This window comes from Pan paniscus, chromosome 23, assembly GCF_029289425.2.
Source record: "Pan paniscus chromosome 23, NHGRI_mPanPan1-v2.0_pri, whole genome shotgun sequence".
Lineage (NCBI taxonomy): Eukaryota > Metazoa > Chordata > Mammalia > Primates > Hominidae > Pan > Pan paniscus.
The window spans coordinates 32,330,130-32,345,147 of record NC_085927.1 but is presented as its reverse complement, the minus strand read 5'-3'; the positions used below and the strand labels follow the sequence as shown (position 1 = coordinate 32,345,147).

At 49.9% G+C, this 15,018-nt stretch overlaps 1 protein-coding gene across 1 annotated transcript in view; it reads right to left on the bottom strand.

Moving 5' to 3' along the window:
• LOC129395163 (immunoglobulin lambda-1 light chain-like) overlaps positions 1 to 15,018 on the bottom strand; it is a 735,232-nt gene that overhangs the window by 385,898 nt on the left and 334,316 nt on the right. The window lies entirely within an intron of this gene.

Here is a 15,018-nt window from a genome sequence, read left to right as displayed (position 1 = left end):
CTGAGTGGGACCTGGGATTTACACAGCTAGAAACCCCAGGTAGTTCTGGAGTGAAGCCAGGTCACGGAGCCACCATCTGACTCCATAGAAGGCCACTGCATCTGGCCTTGTGTTTCCATCCCTTGATTCAGGTGATGGTTCACTTCAGCCACAAGGCAAGCTGCCTAACAGCAGGGACCACACCTCATGATGTCTGCACACATTCACATGCGTGCACATATACATACACACACACGACGGTGCTGAGCACAGCACCAGGCCTAGAGAGGGGCTGAGGACAGGCATCATTTCCACTGCAAGGGACCCTAGCGGCCACAGCCACCTGGGCCTTCTGCAGGTGAAGTGGCCAGAAAATAAGAAGCTCTGGAGCAGGTCAAGGAGCCCAGCCAGCTGCCCCTACTTCACAGGTGTGTGCACCTGGGCCTCCCTCCCTGCACCTGCTCAGCATGAAGGCTCACCACAGGCACACGTGGGGGGTGACCCCTTCTCACCTCCCCTTCTAGGTCCTACTGATTAACATTTCCCAAGGCTCTGAACTGTGCAGCCAGAGTGGCACAGAGAAGCAAAGGGCGGCGGGACGTCTCCCACCAGGGGCCATGTGGCCACAGGCTCTCATTCCGCACCTGGCCCTGAAGGTCGTCAGAGGCCACACTCCAGGCCTCAGGGACCCCACCCTGAGAAGCAGCATCTGTGAGCAGGGAGCGGTCAGTCAGAACCACACACAAAAAGGAAACTCTCAAGTGGCACTTTCCCCCGGAGTGAACCCTAAGCAGAGGCAGGAGAGGACAACATGAGGGATGCGGACAGAGTGCGCTTTCTCTGGAAAGGAGGAGTTTCATACCACTGCTGGGAGCTTTAAAAAATGGAAACCCTGCCTGTGATATCAGCACTTTGAAAGGCCGAGGCAGGAGGATCACTTGAGCCCATGAGTTTAAGACCAGCCTGGGCAATATAGTGAGACCTTGTCTGTATTAAAAAAAAAAAAAAATTTAAAAAGGCAGCCAAGCATGGTGGCACATACCTGCAGTCCCAGCTGCTTGAGAGGCTGAGGTGGGAGCATTGCTCGAGCCTGGAAGGTGGAGGCTGCTGTGAGCCACGATCATGCCATTGTACTCCAGCCTGCGCAACAGAGCGAGAGACCCTGGCTCTAACTAACTAACCAAGTAACTGGAAACATAGAAACATGTTAAGCAGGAGACATTCTTCCCTTTCCTTCAAAGAACAGCCATCACTGGGCCCCTCTCCCCTTGAAAACTCAGAACTGGCAGGAGCAGCTAACAAGCAACCCAGAGTCCAGGTAAGAAAAGACAGAAAGAGAAGCTGTCCAGACATCAGGCAGCTGCCCCTCTGAGCCCGCCTGGAACCACGGCCCACATGCCAGCCCATTAATAAAATAATAATGAAAACTACTCACATCTAACAAGAGATTAGACATCCAGATAGAGGAGGCTCAAATATCCCCAAACAATGCAATGCAAAGGGTCTTTGCCGTGGCAAACTATAATCAGACTATTTAAGGTCAATGTGAAAATGTGAATTCTAAAACCACCAAGAGAAAAGAATCTAGTCACCTATAAAGCAAACCCCATCAGATGAAGAGCAGATTTCACAGCCCAGCAAATAGAAAACATGTACTTAAAGGCCTAGGAGGCAGAGAGGTACAGGGCTGGAGACAGGCAAGGCCAGCATTCCCCTCAAGGCGACGGCCAATCCTGGAAGAGGAGGCTGAGAGACAGAGCAATGATTCTTTTTTTTTTTTTTTTGAGATGGAGTTTTGCTCTGTCACCCAGGCTGGAGTGCAGTGGCATGATCTCGGCTCACTGCAAGCTCCACCTCCTGGGTTCATGCCATTCTCCTGCCTCAGCCTCCTGAGTAGCTGGGACTACAGGCGCCTGCCACCACGCCCGGCTAATTTTTTGTATTTTTAGTAGAAATGGGGTTTCACCGTGTTAGCCAGGATGGTCTCGATCTCCTGATCTCATGATCTGCCCGCCTTGGCCTCCCAAAGTGCCAGGATTAGAGGCGTGAACCACCAAGCCCAGCTGATTCTTTTTTTAATTCTTCCTTCCTTTTTTTTTTTTGCTTTTTATTTTGCTCAAACAGGGTTGCCATTACTTTTAAAGGCAAAAACCGCAATTACTTTTGTACCAACCTAATAATATATTGCTCTGGCTGGTTTCAAATTCCTGGCCTGAAGCAATCCTCCTGCCTCAGTCTCCCGAGTAGCTGGGACTATAGGCGTGAGCCACCACACCTGGTCTAGAGCAGTGCTGTTGACTTACTCATGTGGCTGAGGGAGAGGATGCCATAATGCCCCACACGTGGGGTGCAGGTTTCTTACTCTAGGAGTCACAGTCAACCAGAAATAAAGCAGCCCTCAGGAGCACTGGATCCAGCTTCAGATCATCTCAGTCACTCAAATGCATAAAGGAGATCTCAGAATTTTAGACCCCTAGGCCTCAAATTATTTTATTTATTTTTATTTATTTATTTGAGACAGCATCTCACTCTGTTGCCCAGGCTGGAGTACAGTCTCAGGATCATGGCTCACTGCAGCCTCGATCACCCAGGCTCAAGTGAGCCTCCCACCTCAGCGTCCCAAACAGCTGGGACTACAGGCACACACCACCACCACACCCAGCTAATTTTTTATTTTTTGTAGAGATGGGGTTTCACCATGTTGCGCAGGCTGATCTTGAACTCCTAGGCTCAAGCAATCTGCCTGCCTCAGCCTCCCAAAGTGATGGGATTACAAGCGTGAGCCATCATGCTTGGGCTCGAAATTATTTTTAAAAATTATTTCTGGCTGGGCGCAGTGGCTCACGCCTGTAATCCCAGCACTTTGGGAGGCTGAGGTGGGCAGATCACGAGGTCAGGAGTCTGAGACCAGCCTGACCAACATGGTGAAAACCCATCTCTACTAAAAATACAAAAATTAGCCAGGCGTGCTAGCACCTGCCTGCAATCCCAGCTACTTGGGAGGCTGAGGTAGGAGAATTGAACCCTGGGATGCAGAGGTTGCAGTGAGCCGAGATCACATCATTGCACTCCAGCTTGGGCAACAAAGCGAGACTCCATCTCAAAAAAAAAATTATTTGTAACAATTTTTATACACAACTTCCATTGCCAAATTAAAAACAAGCAAACAAGGAAATAAGACAGCAGGAACAAAACTCAAGAGAAAGCACACACAACTTTGAAAAAGGTCCATAGGATCTCCAGAATAAAAAATCATCAGACCATGTACTTTAAAATAAATTCTTTACATGTGTATCAAGGATATAAAGAAATAATTAAGAATTTCATCAGAAAACTGGCAGCTACAAAAAATGGACGCACTAGGTGTGGTGACTCACGCCTGTAATCCCAGCACTATGGGAGGCTGAGGTGGGTGGATCACCTGAGGTCAGAAGTTCAAGACCAGCCTGACCAATATGGTGAAACCCCATCTCTACTAAAATTACAAAAATTAGCCAGGCATGGTGGCATGCTCCTGTAGTCCCAGCTACTCGGGAGGCTGAGGCAGGAGAATCACTTGAACTGGGAAGGGGAGGTTGCAGTGAGCCGAGATCGCACCACTCTACTCCAGCCTGGGTGACAGAGTGAGACTCCGTCTCAAAAAAAAAAAAAAAAAAAAAAAAAAATGGAGGCTTGGAGTGGTGGCTTAGGCCTATAATCCCAGCACTTTGGGAGACAGAGGTAGGCCAATCACATGAGGCCAGGAGTTCAAGACCAGCCTGGCCAACATGGCAGAACCCCATCTCTACTAAAAATACAAAAATGAGTTAGGCGTAGTGGTAATCCCAGTTACTCGAGAGGCTGAGGCATGAGAATCGCTTGAACCTGGGAGGTGGAGGCTACATACAGGGAGTTGAGATTGCACCACTGAACTCCAGCCTGGGCAACAGATAGAGACTCAAAAAAAAAAAGTCTAAAAAAAAAATGGAATTAGGAACTCAATTTGAACAGCACACTAGACACAAACATAAAAAAATAGTGAACTGGTATTTATTTATTTATTTATTTATTTATTTATTTATTTATTTATTGAGACAGGGTCTCACTCTGTTGCCCAGGCTGGAGTGCAGTGGCATGATATCGGCTCACTACAACTTCCACCTCCCGGGTTCAAGCAATTCTCCTGCCTCAGCCTCCCAAGTAGCTGGGATTACAGGCACCCACCACCACGCCCAGCTAATTGGGAGATAGTTTGATACAAACTATACAAATTGAAGTACAAAGAGAAAAATAGATAGAACATACAGGAAATGGATTAAGAGACATGGGGGATACTTTAACAAGGCATAAGTCATGTGAAATTGGAGTCTCATAAGGAGAGTAGAGAGAGGATGGGGAAGACGTAATACTTGAAGAGATAAAGCTGACAGTTTTCTAAAATGGACAAAAAAGAATCAAGTCATGGAATGAAGAGCCCCCTAAATGCATCAGTGTAAACTGCTCAAAACAAAGACAAAACTTTTCAAAGCAGCCAGAGGAAAAAAGATACTGCCTTCAGGCCAGGGTTGGGGGCTGGCTCATGCCTGTAATCCCAGCATTTGGGAGGCTGAGGCGGGCGGATCACCTGAAATGAGGAGTTTGGGATCAGCCTGACCAACATGGCAAAAGTTCATCTCTATTAAAAATACAACAATTAGCCAGGTGTGATGGTGGACACCTGTAATCCCAGCTACTTGGGAGGCTGAGGCAGAAGAATCACTTGAACCCGGGAGGCAGAGGTTGCAGTGAGCTGAGATTGCACTACTGCACTCCAGCCTGGGCGACAGAGTAAGACTCCATCTCAGAAAACACAACAGCATAAAAAGCCATTGCCTTCAAAGGAGCAAAATTAGATTGAGAATTGGCTTCCCAATAAAAGCAGGAGAAATCAGATACAAGGGAATCATGTTTTCAAACTGAGGAAAGAAAATATCTGCCAACCTAGAATTCTATGCTCACTAACAATATCCTTCAAAACTGAAAATGGCTGGGCATGGTGGCTCATGCCTGTAATCCCAGCACTTTGGAAGGCCAAGGCAGGTGGATCACCTGAGGTCAGAAGTTCGAGACCAGCCTGGCCAACATGGTGAAACCCCATCTCTACCAAAAATACACAAATTAGCCAGATGTGGTGGTGGATGCCTGTAATCCCAGCTACTCAGGAGGCTGAGGCACAAGAATTGCTTGAACCCAAGAGGTGGAGGTTGCAGTGAGCCAAGATCTTGCCACTGCACTCCAGCCTGGGTGACAGAGCAAAACTCCATCTCAAAAAAAAAAAAAGGCCAGTCACGGTGGCTCATGCCTATAATCCCAGCACTTTGAGAGGCCGAGGTGGGTGGATTGCCTGAAGTCAGAAGTTCAAGACTAGTCTGACCATCATAGGGAAACCCGGTCTCTACTACAAATACAAAAAAATTATCCGGGCATGGTGGCGTGCACCTGTAATCCCAGCTCCTTGGAAGGCTGCGGCAGGGGAATTGCTTGAACCAGGGAGATGGAGGTTGCAGTGAGCTGAGATCACGCCACTGCACTCCAGCCTGGGCAACAGAGTGATACTCCGTCTCAAAAACAAACAAACAAACAAACAAACAAAAATTAGCCAGACGTGATGGCTAACACCTGTGATCCCAGCTACTCAGGAGGCTGAGACGGGAGAATCACCTGAACCCAGGAGGTAGAAGTTGCAGTGAGCTGAGATCCCACCACCGCACTCCAGCCTGGGCCACAGAGCAAGACTCGGTCTCAAAAAACAAACAAACAAAAAAGTGAAAGTGGAATATATATATGTGTGTGTGTGTATATGTGTATATATGTGTGTGTGTATATGTGTGTATATATATGGAATATATATGTATATTTTGCCCATGACATAGCCCTCAGGAGATCCTTGACCATGTGCTGAAGGATATTTTTTCCCAAAGATATTTTCATAAATAAAAATAAAGGGTAACAGAAGAGGTAGATGTGTGGGTAAATCTAAATGAATGTTATTGGTATGAAATTACAGTAGTATAGAAAATGATATCTTGTGGGGTTTAAAATAAATGAAACATACTGAAATATGTATGGGTACAGTTATATATCTGGGATTTGCACTGAAATAATGTGGGGTAGAGGGAAGCAGGAAAGAGGATACATGAAATTAGCTTGGCCATAAGATTGTTGTTGAAATTGAATGGATACTCGGGGCTTCATTACACAATTCTCTTTACTCTTACATAGCTCTACACTCTCAACATAAATAAGAATAAAAACACAAAAAACACACAGATACATCTATGCACACACATATATTTAAAATACACAAAAATATTAGCATATAAGTCACTGGGGGTAAATTTAGTTCCTGTTCCAAGGTTCTTGTACTGACTAGGAAGAGGATAGAAGTACTAACTCATAGGCTGGGCGTGGTGGCTCACGCCTGTAATCCCAACACTTTAGGACGCCGAGGTAAGCAGATCTCTTAAGGTCAGGAGTTCAAGACCAGCCTGGCCAACATGGTGAAACCCTGTCTCTACTAAAAAAGAATACAAAAATTGGCCGGGCATAGTGGTGCACACCTGTGGTCCCAGCTACTCAGGTGACTGAAGCAGGAGAATTGCTTGAACCCAAGAAGTGGAGGTTGCAGTGAACCAAGATTGCTCCACTGCACTCCAGCCTGGGCAGCAGAGGAAGACTCTCTCTATCTCAACAACAACAAAAAGTACTAGCTCATGTTAGACTTTGATAAGTGAAGGATGCATGTTGTAAGCTCTAAAATAATCCAGTCATCTTTTAAAATAACTCTAAGACTGCACAGTTATGAAACTAATAGAGAAGGAGGAAATTAAATCATAAAAATAATAAATCCAAAACAAGATGTGAGAGAAGATAAGAAGAAATAGAATAGGCATGGAAAACAAATTGGTGGTGGGTTTCAACGTAAATAAATCATTAGTTACATTTAAAAGGACAATAAAAATTAAAATAATTGAAAATAAAGTAAAACCCAACTAATGCCTTTTATATAAGAATACAGAGAGGTGGAAGATAATGAAAAATATGTCATGCATGCACTAACCAAGAAAGCTGTATCGCTTTTTTTTTTTTTTTTTTGGAGATAGAGCCTCACTCTGTCTCCCAGGCTGGAGTGCAGTGATGTGATCTTGGGTTACAGCAATCTCTCCCTTCTAGGCTCGAGCGATTCTCCCACCTCAGCATCCCAAGTAGCTGGGACTACAAGTGTGCCAACTTAGAATTATATTAGCCACACCCAGCTAATTTTTGTATTTTTTGTAGAGGCAGGGTCTCGCCATGTTGCCCAGGTTGGTCTTGAACTCCTGGGCTTCAGTGATCCACCCACCTCGACCTCCAACAAAGTGCCGAGATTACAGCCATGAGCCACCATGCCCAGCATAACTATTTTTAATGAAGTAGACTTTAAGAAGAAAAGTATTATTAGAGGTAAGAGACACATCACGGAAAAGAAGAATTTACTAGGAGCCAGGCGCAGTGGCTCGTGCCTGTAATTCCAGCACTTTGTGAGGCCAAGGTGGCGGATCACCTGAGGTTGGGAGTTCAAGACCAGCCTGACCAACATGGAGAAGCCCTGTCTCTACTAAAAATACAAAAATTAGCCAAGCATGGTGGCACATGCCTGTAATCCCAGCTACTCAGGAGGCTGAGGGAGGAGAATTGCTTGGACCCAGGAAGTGGAGGTTGCGGTGAGCTGAGATTGTGCCATTGCATTCCAGCCTGGGCAACAAGAGCAAAACTCTGTCTCAAAAAAAAAAAAAAAAAAAAAAAGAAGTTACTAGCTAGTTTTGGTAATTCTTAACATCCAGGAAACTGGATGTGAAAGTTTTTCAGAGAAACTAAACCAATAGATTATACATAGAGAGAGATTTATTGAGGAATTGGCTCACATGATTGTGGGGACTAGCAAGTTTAAAATCTGTAGGGCAAGCCAGCAGGCTATAAATTCAGGTAAGAGTTGATCTCGAAGTCTTGAACCTAAAATCTGTAGAGCAGTCAGCAGGCCAGAAACTCAGGCAGGGTTTGTGTGTTATAGTCTTGAAGCAGAATTCCTGCTTCTCTGGGAAACCTCAGTTTTTGTTCTTAAGGCCTTCAACTGATTGGAGGTGGCCCACCCATATTATGGTGGGTAATCTGTTTTACTTAAAGTCAACTGACTGTCAGTGTTAACCACATCTATGAAATAACCTCCCAGCAAGATATTGACAAGTATTTGACCAAACAACGGGGCACCATAGCTTAGCCAAGTTGACACATAAATTAACCATCAGGAGCGAGTAGAATATCCAAAAAACAACATACTAGGGGTATTATATCTTATATAGCTAATTATATAAAACATATAATTATAGAATGAAGATATTAAGATAACCATTAGAACAAAAATATAAACTTTTCTTTTTTTTTTTTTTTTGAGACCAAGTCTTGCTCTGTCACCCAGGCTGGAGTGCAGTGGTGCAATCTTGGCTTACTGCAACCTTTGCCTCCTGGGTTCAAGTGATTCTCCTGTCTCAGCCTCCCAAGTATCTGGGATTACAGGCATCCGCTACCATGCCCAGCTAATTTTTGTATTTTTAGTAGAGACATGGTTTCACCATGTTGCCCAGGCTGGTCTCCAACTCCTGACCTCAAGTGAGCCACCCCCCTCGGCCTCCCAAAGTGCTGGAATTACAGGTGTGAGCCACCACACCCAGCCAAAAATCACCTTTTTCACAAGGATCAAAACAGTCATTACGCTGGAGATGACAGACATCACTGTCACCATGCTCCTTTTGTATGTCTACTAGGCACGGTGCTGGGTCCACACTCACAGAAAGCTTAGGAGCTCGCACCCAGGGGCTCCGGCTGTAGCAGAATCCCAAGAATAAAACCTGGTGCTGAAAGAGTAGGAGATGAGGCCGGATGCCATGACTCACTCCTGTAATGCCAGCACTTTGGGTGGCCAAGGCGGGTGAATCAAGAGATAGAGACCATCCTGGCCAACATGGTGAAACCCCGTCTCTACTAAAAATACAAAAATTAGCTGGGCGTGGTGGCTGGCACCTGTAGTCCCAGCTACTCAGGAGGCTGAGGCAGGAGAATCATTTGAACCGAGGAAGCAGAGGTTGCAGTAAGCTGAGATCACCCCACTGCACTCCAGCCTGGTGACAGAGTGAGACACCGTCTCAAAAAGAAAAAAAAAAAAAAAAGCAGGACACTGAACTCTGGGAGGGCCTCCTGGTGAGAGGTGAGCACAGAGGGGAGAGATGGAGGCAGGAGCATGGGCTTCTGGTGGCCCCAGCAGACCCTGTGGCAGTGTGGCCAGGGGCCTCTGCAGGGAGGAATCTTGGCCAGGATGACGCTGTAGCAGGCCTCTTCCTGAGGCCCCCCAGCCAGCCCGGCCAGGGTCCCAGCGTCCAGTGACCCCTGTTTCGCAGCAGCAGCTGGCGCCAGCCCCAGGCTCTCTTCCACTCCCAGCTTCTTAAAACTGGAAGTGGAGAGAGTTGTTTGATAAAACACTGGGGTAAACCACATCCTCTCTTCACCAAGGGAGAGTTCGAGGGGATGCCGGCAGAGGGAGCTTTAGAGTAGAGGCCCCTACCCAACCAGTGACCGTCACGCACACAGCAGGGCATGCTATGGAGACCCCCAGACAGTCACTCGGGGAGACCCAGCAGGTCCAGACTCTTCAGAGATCTGTGGCAGCAGGTCCCCACTCCCAAAAGCCACGTGCTCACGGGTGGTCTCTGGTGCCTGAGACCCCAGTCTCATTTGCATCTTTGCAACTTTGAGTTTAAGTGGGTGTCGCATCTCTGTATGTCCCCCTGAGCAGAGGAGGGGCACAGCCTGGGGTAGCGGCTGGCGTCAAACCCTCAAATCCCCTGAGAGCCACTGGGGAGACTAAGCAGTCCCCAGCCCCCACTTGTCCCTGAGCTGCCATTCTCAGCCCTGTGGGAGGAGACAGAAAGCCCTGAAGAGAAACCAAAGGACCAGGTCAGGAGGGGCTGGGGGGGTGGCATGAGCAATCAGGGCAGGGAAGGATGGACAGATGGGGGAATGGAGGGAAGAAGGAATGAATGAAAAGGTGAATGAATGAACAAAGAGAGAGAACGGCCATTCCTCCCTTGCTTTAGTTTACAAAGTACTGGGATCCTCCCCAACAGCCTGCAAGACAGAATTTCTGGGAAGCAGACCAGGTGGCTGGCAGGGAGGGGAGGCTTGCCCTGGCTTTTGTGGGCCCAATGGGAGGCAGGGGGCAAGAAGGGGCATCCTGTGTGTGTCCTCCCTGCAGCGGCAGCAGCACCTTCCTGGAAGAGGGTCAGGAAACACCCACTGTGGCCCCTCTCCATCACGCCCTCATCCAGGACACCAAGTATCAGTCACTCAGCTCACGAGACCCAGGCCCTGACTCAGGGAGAGAGGATGTGAGGGGTGGGGCACCGGGCTCCTCAGGACTGAGAGACCTGAGATGTGGCCCCGGGCTGGGTGTTGGGGCAGACTGGCTATGGCAGCATTGTGTGTACCCCAGCAGGCCAGTACCCACGCAGGGAGCCTCCAAACCCCTTCACCCATGACCCTGGGAGAAGACCCCAGCCTTGGAGAATTGCCTCACTGAAGGGACCTGCACTGGCCAGCAGGGTCAGGCGGGGCCAGACAGGTTCCCACCTGGGATATGCAAATGGGCCTCCTGAATCCTGGAGCCAGGTATGGACTCACACACCACCATTGTCCCCAAGTCCCCATCTGCCCCACGGGCACACCCTGCCACCTGTTCTGTGCAAAGGCCCTGAGGCTGTCTCCTTGCGCTCAAGCCCTGCAGGTGCTGAAGCCCACACACACGGCTCCTGCTTCCTGGGCCAGTGCACGTGCACACACACACACATGCACACACACACCCACACATACACATACCCACACACAATCACACACATTCACACATACCCACACCCCCCCATACTCACACTCACACACTCACACACACCCACAAACACCCACACATACACACACAATCACACACATTTACACACACCCACACTCACACACTCACAGTCACACAACCCTCACACAGCGAAACGCAATCACACACATTCACACCCACCCACACCCCCACACACTCACACTCACATATACTCACACACCCACACACACCCACACACATACACAAACACAATCACACACATTCACACACACCCACACTCACACATACACACAAACGATCACACACATTCACACACACCCACACCCCACAAACACACTCACACATATACCCACACACACTCACACTCATACATAATCTCACACACACACACACATATGCTCACACACACACGCCTTCTCCAGGAGGGGCTGGCTGCCAAAGGCCCCCCAGCTTCCTCCCACGTCTGACTCACCGTACAATATTTGAGCAGACCTTGGAGTCAGCAGCAACAGCAGCGTGGGCAAAGGCCTGGGAGCCACATGGGGCCTGGTGTCGAGAGAGGACCACAGCCAGCACAATGACAGCCAGCGCCAGCCCCAGCCCCAGCCCCAGCCGGACCAGGTCACCCATGGCTCCGCAGTCCTGGGCCATGGCTCTGCGGACCAGAAGGAGAGGGGAGGCCGGTGGGCAGACGGAGGGACAGATGGGTGGGCAGATGAATGGACAAGAAGATGCATAGATAGACTCACAGGTAATTGGACAGATGGACAAACAGGTGGGGGCTGAAGACAGACACGAAGATGGATCGACAGATAGGCCAGATAGCTAGACAAAGAGGACAGTAAGAGAAAGATGGTCAGATAGACAATGGGACAGAGATGGGCTTACAGATGGGCGGACAGACAGACAGGTCTGAACAGCGGGCTGCCAGATGGACAGATGGGTGAATGGACAGATGGCTGGCAGCTGTGGCGAGCTGCTGCCCTCACCAAGTGCACACTACGGAGTGGCCAAACTCACGCCTCAACTTCTAGTTTTCAGCTCCTGCTTGTTCCTGGCAGGAGGCCAGGCAGCAAAGCATCTGAGGGGAGTTTTCTTTGCCTAGAGTCAGCTGCTGTGTTAACTCCCTCACTGCCGGTAGGTCCAAAGGCCCCACCTACCGCCTGCCAGAGCCCATGGTCACACTGTCGCAATGTGCAGGAGAACTTGGTGCCTGCTGCACTGCGGTTGCCAGGTAGGGGCAGGGCTCCCTGGAACCTCCACACCATTCCCCAGGTTCTCAGCAGCTCTGGGAAAGCAGAGCTGGGGCCGCTTAACTCTGTCCTGGATCCGGCAAGGCTGCCCCCCTCCCAGAGTGGAGCCCTGCTCCCCAGCTCCCATCTCTATCCCCTAACCCTCTCCGCATGGCCCAGCCTAGTCAGCATCAAGGTGGAGCTGAACAGAGGCAGAAGGAGGAGGACCCAAGGTGGTGTCACTCAGGACCTGGGTTCAAGTCCTTATGCTTCTGCAGCCTGGCCTGGGTCCCCCCACCCCCCAGGGTGACCAAGGGCTTCCCAGTCTGCACAGAGGACAGGGGGACTTGACAGCATCAAATGCTGGTGACTATGAGACACTTACGTGGGAAATGCGGACAGACCATGCCTCTAGCCCTTGGTACCCGGCACCATCCATCCCTGGGACTTGCTGTCCTGGAAATGCAGCATGGACCTCCAGGGAGGGGGGCTGTGCCATGTGGGGGCCCCACCCCACCTGCAGCTCTTTCCCACCCTGGCTGCAGGTCTGCTTCCCTGAATCCAAATCCGCTACTACTGTGCTGGCAGCGCAGCCTCTCTGGGGACACTGGCCTGGCTCTGTTCTCCCCAGGCCTCAGGGTGCCTAAATGGGAGGCAGCCAGGGGAGTGAGGACCCACTGAGGGGCTCCGTTGACCAGGCTCAGCAGGGGTGCAGGTGATGTGGGGTGGAATCCTTCCCACATGGCCCCCACAGTCCTCCCCGCTTCCTCCCCAGCTGAACACTGCCTGCTCCAGATGTCTACACCTGGAGTCTGGGCCCCTCCATCTGGGCAGCAGAGAAACTGAGGCACAGAGACAGACTGTGTCCTTACAGGCCACACAGCCTGCCAGGCCCCTATGTCCGGCCAGAGCCCCTGGTCAGCCTGGGCTGCAGTGATTGTTTAGAGGTAGGCTGTTCCCATGGCTGCCTCTCACGGTAGGGGGGCCTGTGGACGCCTCCTCCCGCCCCCACCCGACTCCCAAGCCTCAGTGACATTGCTCAACCAGGAGCTGAAGTGCATTCCTGGGCTCAGGCCAGCCCACCCACCCACCCGCTGCAGTCCTGGAAGCTCAGAGGCCTGGGCAGCAGGAACAGTGGAGACAGCAGTGTGGGGGACATCCCCCCTCCTCTCCCCACCATCCTCGTCAGGCAGAGGCCAGGGTGCAGGGACCACCCGAGCAAAGGCCCAGGGAAATGAATGGGTGTCATTCTGGTCCTGACCCGAGGCACAGCCAGGAAGGTCCCTGTGGGGAAAAGAAAGAGATATCAGACTGTTACTGTGTCTATGTAGAAAGAAGTAGACGTAAGAGGCTCCATTTTGTTCTGTACTAAGAAAAATTCTTTTGCCTTGAGATGCTGTTAATCTGTAACCCTAGCCCCAACCCTGTGCTCACAGAAACATGTACTGTGTCGACTCAAGGTTTAATGGATTTAGGGCTGTGCAGGATGTGCTTTGTTAAACAAATGCTTGAAGGCAGCATGCTTGTTAAAAGTCATCACCACTCCCTAATCTCAAGTAAGCAGGGACACAAAACACTGCAGAAGGCCGCAGGGACCTCTGCTAGGAAAGCCAGGTATTGTCCAAGGTTTCTCCCCATGTGACAGTCTGAAATATGGCCTCGTGGGAAGGGAAAGACCTGACCGTCCCCCAGCCCGACACCCGTAAAGGGTCTGTGCTGAGGAGGATTAGTATAAGAGGAAGGAAGGCCTCTTTGCAGTTGAGATAAGAGGAAGGCATCTGTCTCCTGCCCGTCCCTGGGCAAAGGAATGTGTAAAACCCAATTGTATATTCCATCTACTGAGATAGGAGAAAACTGCCTTAGGGCTGGAGGTGGGACATGCTGGTGACAATACTGCTCTTTAATGCATTGAGATGTTTATGTATATGCACATCAAAGCACAGCACCTTTTTCTTAACCTTGTTTATGACACAGAGACATTTGTTCACGTGTTTTCCTGCTGACCCTCACCCCACTATTACCATATCGTCCTGCCACATCCCCCTCTCTGAGATGGTAGAGATAATGATCAATAAATACTAGGGAACTCAGAGACTGGTGCCAGCGTGGGTCCTCCATATGCTGAGTGCAGGTCCCCTGGGCCCACTTTTCTTTCTCTATACTTTGTCTCTGTGTCTCTTTCTTTTCTCAGTCTCTTGTCCCACCTGATGAGAAACACCCACAGATGTGGAGGGGCAGGCCGCTCCTTCAGGTCCCTGAATGTTCTTCCTCAGGAAATGATGGGGGAAGGGGTGATGAGAATGAAGGAGAGGATTTAAGTACCTCACCCCCCGAGGTAGTCCTGGGCTGAGCCCCATGGGACCTGGAGAACCAGGGTGTACCCCACCAGTGTGTCGAGTCGAGGAAGCCTCGTGGCGAGCTCCCACTTCTCTTGCTGCTGTGCAACCCAGAGCAAGGCCTGCCCCTCCAGCTTCAGTCTTCTCCCCTGCAAATGGGGCCACGGCCTTTCCTCTCAGGCCAAAATAAGGATTGAGGCCGGGTGCAGTGGCTCACCCCTGTAATTTTAGCACTTTGGGAGACTGAGATGGGGGGACTGCTTGAAGTCAGGAGTTAAGACCAGCCTGGTCAACATAGTGAGACCCCATCTCTATTGGTTTAAATTTTTTTTTTAATTAAATAAATAAAATAAGGATTGAAGAGTGACTTGTACACCATTTGAGCCCACCTCCATCTCACCCTTGCAGAGCCCCAGAGACACAGCCCTCCAGAGCTCAGACCCAGTGGGACTTGACTCCACAGGCATAAAACCCTGTTTGTCTATGGGCCCTTTGGAATCACCAGGTTTTTGGGGCTCCTGAAGGATAGCCCCGACCTGGC